Here is an 8,121-nt window from a genome sequence, read left to right on the forward strand (position 1 = left end):
ATAAAATACAGAAAAGCAGAGAAAAAAATGACTCATGTACCAGTGATACATGGTATCACAGTGGTACATGATATGTCTACGTATTTACAGTCTTTTACTTACCTCTATATATTTCTATCTATATATAACATACTTGTGCTATAGTTTTATTTTTTATAATTAGTGATTTTTATAATTCATTATATACATAACATTCTACATACTACATTGTATTTTTCTTTCTTTTTTTTTTTACTTAATCACAAATATTTCCCCATTTCAATAAGCATTCTTCTGCACTATCATATATACCATTTTCTTATTGGCCTCTTTGTTACCTATTGCTCCAACATACCAAGCATATTCCAATTTCAGAATTTTCAATTTACCATTCGTTCAGCCTGGGATTCTATTTCCCACAAACATCATCTCATGGTTTCTTGCGTCATTCGGTTCTCTCTCACATATTACCCTTCAAAAAAGCCTTCCTGGAGAACTCCTTAACAACGTCTTCCTGTATGCATTCTTATTCCATCCTTCACTCTGACACCAAACACCACCTGACATGATATATTGTTTATATTCTATCATATAGCATATATTTTTATTGATTTGTTTCCTATCTCACGTGCCAGAATATAAGCTTCACAAAGGCATAGGTGGGTTTTTTGGATTTTTTTTTTAAGCTTTTATTTATTTATTCATGAGAGACACACAGAGAGAGGCAGAGACACAGGCAGAGGGAGAAGCAGGCTCCATGCAGGGAGCCTGACGTGGAACTCGACCCCGGGTCTCCAAGATCACACCCTGGGCTGAAGGTGGCGCTAAACCGCTGAGCCACCCAGGCTGCCAAAGGCATAGGTTTTGTATGCTTTGCTTACTACTCTTTCCCCAATGTCTAAAACAGTTTATAGTACTGAAAAATGATCTTTCAACAGCAATAAATGAAGATTAATCCAATACATGGTTTTTCAGTGATTCTTTTAAGTAGTCAAGAAAAATTAGTTTCCTGTAGAATTTTCCCAAGTATCCTTTGATGGAAAGTAGGAGGCATTCCGACCTGAAATCAGCCAACCAATCCCTGCAACTTAACTGTGCTTGTACACTTACACTTGTACCACTGTGACTAAGAAGGGTTAAGTACATCTGTCACAGACAATGAAAATTTAAGAGGTTTCACTTGTACCATTGTGACTAAGAAGGGTTAAGTACATCTGTCACAGACAATGAAAATTTAAGAGGTTTCCCTTGTGTAGTTTATTGTTCTCTGATAACTTGCTGGAGGATTAACAGTAAATTTATTTTTTAACTATATTGATAGTTGCTATTTAGTATAGGCTGCTAGGTTCAATTCCAGTTTCCATATATCCTTGTGTTTTATTATGTGCAAGTCTTCCAATATTTTTGAAAGGACAGATACTATAGATTGTTGTTTTTAACAGTTATGGTTATATTTATCTATTTATGTTCTTTTTTGAATAACCCACAAATTAGAATAATAGGCAACTCTCCACAAATATTTAGTCATTTGTTCATTACTTGTTAATTGCCCAAATTGTAGGTTCCACTAACCCAGTAAACATGAAAGTAACAGAAGGTAGGCGACTGTATTTCAGTAGAAGATTTCACGGAAGTTTTAGTTGAGTTGTAAAAAATATCTTGTTAAGATATATGTCTCCCTACACTAAACCATAATATTCAATACAGCAGGAAATCTTCCATCCATTATCCCTCATAATGCACATTTTTTGAAATTATCGCTCTAAAATAAGGGCAGGAGGCAATATCTTTTAAGTACCAAAATGAGGAATAAGGCCATATAATGTAAAGCTCAAGGTTTCTGGAGGCAGACACCTTGGGTTCAAATCCCACATTTCTATATGTCTATTATTCATAAATAATAATTTTACCTAATTTTGAACAAGTTATTCAACCACCGTTCTATATCAGTTTACTCATCTATAAAATGAGAATATTAATACTATCGTCCTTATAAGACACTGTGAAGATGAGTTAAAATAAATAAAACACTTAGAATAAAAGTACTTAGATTAAAATACATAAAATACTGTGCGTCAGACATAAGTTTGCTACTATATTTAGATAGTAAGTACTAGTTATTATTTAAAATAGGTGACAGATATGCCTTGTGCCCTCAAAATAACCTTAATAATTACAAAAATTCTTGTTTACCATTATGTATCTATACAAAAAATTATTACATTGAAAATATTTGTGAACTCTTCATCTGTGTATCTCTAGTGCCAATAAAAAAAAATGTAAAGAAAAAATATGTCAATTGGTTTGAAAGCTGGAATTATTATTTTTTTTGAAAGCTGGAATTAAAAGGAGAGAGAAATATAGTAAGAACCAAGTGAATAGGAGTTGTAGAGGAAGATTCATGCTGTTTGTGGAGCTCCCATCCCCTTCCCTGTTCCTGCCTTATTCCTCCAACCTCCACTCTCATCTGCCTCCCCACGACCTCCTCCTTCCCTATCCCTGCCTCTCTCTCATCTTCTCCCTTCTTCTATGTTGAATCATTGTTTTCACATGGCATGCTAATCTGGGATGGGACGATTCTAAAACTTCAATGAAGTCCACCTGGAATTTTTATATTTGCTTCACTCAAAGTTCAACTATGACTATCTCTTCCCCCGTTTTCTACTGAAAAATAGACATGTCAATACATAAGTCACATACCAGATCAAGTCTCCATCAATCCTCTCTGCCATTTTGGGTTTTTAACTATACGGGAAAAAAAAACAGTAAATAACAAGTTAAAGGAGCTGATTTATATTCTCTACTTTTATGCCTCCATTGTATTTGAATCACCATTCTTGTTTATTGAGCGGATTTGAGACACCAAGACAAAGAACTAATACTCATATTTCATTAATCCAAAGACATTGTGACAAAGCTCCACAAGTGGCCCCTTGATCATTGCTAGAAACAGTCTCATAAGGTAACCAGTCTAGTAATATAAAAACAACAAGAATACACCTAAGCATCTTATATTTTCAATGTTTTTATTGGTGAATGTGTATAAATATCTCAATTCATCAAAGCAGGCAGGAAATTGTGCCCCAGATGTGACAATTCCATTGGGTAATGAAAACTGAATGGTTCTGGGGCACCTGGTGGTGCAGTGGGCTAAGTGTCTGACTCTTGGTTTCGGTTCATGTGATGGATCTCAGGGTCCTGAAATCCAACCCTGTATCAGACTCTGCACTAGGTGTGGAGCCTGCTTAAGAGTCTCTCTCTGGGACGTCTGGGTGGCTCAGTCATTAAGCATCTGCCTTCCGCTCTGGGCGTGATCCTGGAATTCTGGGATTGAGTCCCACATGCGGCTCCCTGCATGGAGCCTGCTTCTCCCTCTGCCTATGTCTCTGCCTCTCTATCTCTCTGTGTCTCTCATGAATACATAAATAAATTCTTACCAAAAAAGTCTCTCTCTATCCCTTTGCTGCTTCACTTCCCCACCTATGCACATGCTATCTCACTCTCTCTACAAACAAACAAATAAACAAACAAACAAAACAAAACAAAAATCTGAATGGTTCTAAGCAGACTCAGCAATGAAGACAGAATGAATCTAGGGATATTGTATATTAATCTTCCTGGAGAGGAATTTTCCAAATAAAGGAAATATGTTTGGAAAATTGCTCTCCCTAAAAAAATTTGAGAAAGTAACATGTAACAAATATTTATTTTTATGGGTGCCTGGGTGGCTCAGTGGTTGAGTGTCTGTTCTTGGCTTAGGTCATGATCCTAGGGTTCTGGGATTGAGTCTCGCATCATGCTTCCCACAGGGAGCCTGTCTCTCCCTCTGTCTATGTCTCTGCTTCTCTCTGTGTCTGTCAGGAATAAATAAATAAAATCTTTAAAAGATATTTATTTTTGTTTAAAACATGATTTGTATTCTATTTTATTTTATTATGGAATATTGACAAGAAATAATGATAAGGAAATTGTTGATGAGAAACACTGAAAATTAAGGTGCCAGTGAGAAATAAAAATGAGAGTTTTAAAAAGGTTTCTTTGTAAAATATCCAACAATGGCATGATATGTAAATGTTAATTAACAGACCTCAAGAAATATGCATTTATTGTCTTGCCTTGAAGAACAGGATTACTTGGTTGGTTGGTTGTAGGTATGAAGATGTTTATCATGCATTTTTATTTCATAATTTTCTTTTTGTATAGTCAGTTGTGCTTAAAAGAGAATTTCAGTATATTGCAAGCTTGACTGAGTAATATTTAGAAAAATCTGAACATGTCTGTTACATTGGTAGGATAGGTACTCCAAAAGCCTGTTTACATGAAAATTCCTGAGTATCCTTAAAGAAGAAACAAAAGTCAGAACACTGCAAACCCAATGCCATGAAGAAAAGGGGGGGAAAAGAGTTGGGTGGGTGAACAGTTCTGTTAGTCATATCTTGTGTCCTGGCCAAACCAATATCGGTCTCTTCTTTTGGTCCTACAAATTGTAGGATCTGTCAATCAAGTGAGCATACAAATAAAAATGACCCTGAAAGAACCCAGACACCTAAAACTGTATAGAAAAATGTTTTGCTTTGGGCCATATCTAACAGATCACAACACAAAGGGAGAAATATATCCTTCCCCACTTTGCAGTAGACCACATAGAGCTTTGATTCATTGAAAACTTCGGTGCAAAGAGTTGGTGAGTAAATGCCAACAGGCCCTGGCAAGAAACAAACTGTATTCCAAAGAACTGGAATTGGTTAATGCATTTGGGAGATTACACACACACACTCACACATATAAACTAGAGCATTGGAGGCTAATTTGGTTGAAGGTCAAGATCTTAAAGCATATACACTATCTTTTCTATTAGTTGTTTATAACTATGTGTCTATCTCAGAGTTTTGTTTCCATATCATGGAGAAGATAGGAAGCCCAGCACCACTGGTTTGCATTTGAACTCATTTTGTTTGAGAAGTGAGAACTATAAATTAATAGAACCATTTTCATGAAATACTTTGTGAGACTCTAGGGATCATAAAAGATCTTTAAGAGATGGATGAAAGCATAGCAGAGTACGGATCCTGGTAAGCCCTTGGCCACTGAAGACATCTGGAATTCCCATCAATGTCCACCAACTCCAAACACCTGAATTCAGTGATGGAAGCGTCCTGCAGCAGATGCTGGTACCATTCATCATGGAACTAAACCATGAGTTTACACAAAAAGCTTTCTTTTTGTGTAAAAGGTCATATAGAGCAAATATTTGAGGCTGTGTCAGCCATATGGTCTCTGTCACATCTCCTCTGCCACTGTAGTATGAAAGCAGCCACAGATAATATGCAGCTTTGTTATGATAAAACTTTACTTACAAAATCAGTGCATAATTTGCTAACCCCTGAGCTAACTCCCCATCTGGGACAGGATCTGGAAAAGCCAAAGAAAGATCTAACAGGTGTCACAATTGTCAAGTACCCCGTTGCTACTCCAAGGCAAGCAGATGAATTAGTAGATAAGCAACCACGTTCATGGGCTGCAACAATACCTGAAGCCTTGTTCCAATCCTTGAACTTAAAGAAAACAAGGTAGCTGTTGTGCCACTTTCAAAGGTAATGAAGAGTACTAGAAATGGCAAATATGTATGTAAATATAAAATACAAGTTTTCTTCTTTTTTCAACATATCTCAATGATAACTGTATGGTTTCCTCTCATAATAAAATATTATATAGTAGTATAGTAGCACTACACTATATAATATAGTACTCTGTTAGTATAGTAAACTATATTAAGTTTTAAATGTTTCTTCTTGGGTGCCTGGGTGGCTCAGTTGGTTGGGCATCTGCTTTTGGTTCAGGTCTTGATTCTGGGGTCCTGGAATCAAGCCCTGCATCAGGTTCCCAGCTCAGCGGGGAGTCTGTGTCTCCTTTTCCCTCTGCACTGCATTCCCTACCTCCACCTCCCCAGCTCATGCTCTCTCTCTCAAATAAATAAATAAAATCTTTTTTTTAAAAAAGTAAATGTTTCTTCTTCATTCTTTTAAATAAAGTACACTTGTTGAAATTCAAATCTTAAACCTACTCTGATTTCGGGCCCTTTATTGGTCAAGCTCTGTTACTGCTCTTAATATTTCTAGATTCAATATTCTAATATTTTGTGAGAATTTTTGGATACATTTTCATAGAGGAAGGATATTAAACTGTAATTATTTTTTCTTGTGATGTCTTTGTTAGGTTCTGGTTTCAGGGCAGTGCTGATCTCAGAATAACTTGGGAAACAGTCCCTCCTTTTCTACTTTCTGAAAATGTTTATGTAACTATTGATTCCTTAAATGTTGGATAAATTCACCACTGATGCCATCTGGACATGGAGTTCTCTTTGTAGGAACATTTTCTATCACTGATTCAATTACTTTGGTAGGAAAATTAATAATCTGTATTTTTTCTTGAGAGAGCCTTCATGTTTTAGTCACTCAAGGAATTCACCCATTCAATCAAAGATGTCAATTTTATTTGTATAAAATTTTTCATAATCCTTCCTTATTCTTCTCTTCTCTAAAAAATCTGTCATGTGACTTCTCTCATTGTTAATGTTCATAATTCATTCTCTCTTTCTCCAGGACTGAAGATAGCAGTGGTGGAAGAGAAGCAATGTGATGACAGGAGCAGAGACTAGAGTGAGGCAGCCCTGAGCCAAGGAATACTGGCAGCTACCAGAAGCTGGAAGAAGCAAGGGCAGCGTCTTTCCCAGGGCCCCCAGAAAGAAACAGCTATGCCAACGCCTTGATTTCAGCCTCGTAAGACTCATGTCGGGACTTCTGGCCTCCAGAACTGTATGAAAATAAGCATCTGTTATTTTATCAAGTGAAGCTTGGTACTCTAACATCTAGCACTTCTGTTTGCAGATTTTCTTTGTCATTTGTGATCTCTTAGCCTGCTACCCTGGATCTTAAGCTTTTGTTTGTTTTTTTTTAATAATTGTAGCATACAGTTAATGGTACAGATTCTAGAATCAGTCTAGGTAAAAATATACTTTCAACACTTTTTAGTTTGATTTAGTTTAGTTTAATCTTGACCAAAAGGCTTGATTTCTTTATGCCTCAGTTTTCTAATCTGTAGAATGGTTATAATAATGATACTCAGCCCATAAGTTTGTTGTGAGGAATAAAAGACTCTACACAAAGAAATTACTTGAACCAGTGTTTGACTCACCATAAGTACTCTGTAAGTGTTAACTCTTAGCACCTACATTTCAAAAAACAAACAAAAAAAACCCCAATTCCTTTGCGAGCCCCCATTGCACCAAAGCCAACCTAGTTCAATTAACACCAGTTACCCTATCTGACCAGAATATTAAAACAGATAGATGGAAGAAAACATAATTCTTTATACTTTGATTATCATGAATTTAGTTAACAATTTATTTTTAACATGCAAAGTCTGTAACCTTGGGTATTTTCAAGGTCACTTTCTACCATTAATCCTTCATAACAAAAATGCACTGATTATCACATAGGCAATAACATAGCAGTAGGGTTGCCCTGCTGCCAAGTCTGTGGAGCAGCATTAAGAAGGACAAAACAATGAGCTGTGGTGTGCACAGGGTGTGCAGCTAAAAAAGGTGGGCTGCTGATGGGTTCACAAAAAGATGAGGACACGTCATTGTCTTATTCATACATGGAGCCTTCTATCCAGATACTGTCAGCATGAACAGAGCCCATTGTTTCTCTTGCTCGGCGTGATCTATATACATAACACGTGAAGTAGCTCCTATTTTCTTCAAAAACTGTCAATTCATCGGAATTAGAGCCATTGTTACTTTAAGTTAAAAAAAAATCAATTTGAACATGTTTTCCTGCATCACAAGCTTGAATTATTCATTTTATGTTTGGCTTCTTCAGAACTTCTCTTTGTGTAACTTTTAGAACATGAGTTTATAAATGAATATTGAGAAATGAAACCACAAAAGTGAAAATATTAACAGATCAGTGTGTACAAGAACTGCCAGTTGCCTGTAATCACAAGAAAGCTACAAAGAAATGTGAAGTTATTGTTGTTTTTCATCTTATTTTTAAATTGCTTTGTAAACAATATGTAAATGTGCTAAGATTCCATTAGAAATGTTTTGCAGGGAGAAGGTATTCCAATGTGGAGGATATA

At 36.0% G+C, this 8,121-nt stretch overlaps 1 long non-coding RNA gene across 1 annotated transcript in view; it reads left to right on the forward strand.

The window, feature by feature from the left end:
• LOC140640911 (uncharacterized) overlaps window positions 1-7,151 on the forward strand; it is a 124,298-nt gene extending 117,147 nt beyond the window's left edge. Inside the window, exon 3 of the long non-coding RNA XR_012037510.1 lies at window positions 6,582-7,151. This is a non-coding gene — a long non-coding RNA (uncharacterized lncRNA). The remainder of the gene's footprint in view (window positions 1-6,581) is intronic.
• Window positions 7,152-8,121: the final 970 nt, after the last annotated feature.

Source organism: Canis lupus, chromosome 10 (assembly GCF_048164855.1).
Source record: "Canis lupus baileyi chromosome 10, mCanLup2.hap1, whole genome shotgun sequence".
NCBI lineage: Eukaryota > Metazoa > Chordata > Mammalia > Carnivora > Canidae > Canis > Canis lupus.